This window comes from Odontomachus brunneus, unplaced genomic scaffold (genome assembly GCF_010583005.1).
Source record: "Odontomachus brunneus isolate Ranch 3 - 2012 unplaced genomic scaffold, Obru_v1 Obru_scaffold_034, whole genome shotgun sequence".
Taxonomy (NCBI): domain Eukaryota; kingdom Metazoa; phylum Arthropoda; class Insecta; order Hymenoptera; family Formicidae; genus Odontomachus; species Odontomachus brunneus.
In genome coordinates, this window is record NW_022639484.1 from 2,365,275 (window position 1) to 2,365,786 (window position 512).

Sequence of the window (512 nt, forward strand, 5' to 3'; positions counted from 1 at the left end):
CATGCCTAGAAACATCAGGTGTATATAAGATCCCTTGCTCTTGTGGTGAAGATTATATAGGAGAAACCGGAAGGAAGATCAGTACGCGAATCAAGGAACACCAGCGATGTACCAAGTATGGTCACTTTACTCAATCAGCCCTAGCTGAACACTGGATGGAGACTGGACACTCCGTACAATATGAAAAAGCCACCAGATTGGCTCCCTCACAGAGTTATTTTGCCAGAAAACATCGTGAAGGTCTAGAAATTTTGAAACATCCCAACAACCTCAACCGAGACAAAGGTATGCAAGTAAACTCTATTTGGCATACTGCCCTCCCGGTTTTTTAATTGACCAGCTGATCAATTAAAATACGCTGATTGGCTGGATTCAAGCCTCGCCCCCTACTCCTTAAACACCATCTACACAAAGGGGGGAGGGGGACATATAAGGATTACCTTTAACCAAGGGAGCTCAATATCAGAGTTCTCAGCCCTGATGATGCAAACTGCAACGTTTGCGAAACGTCG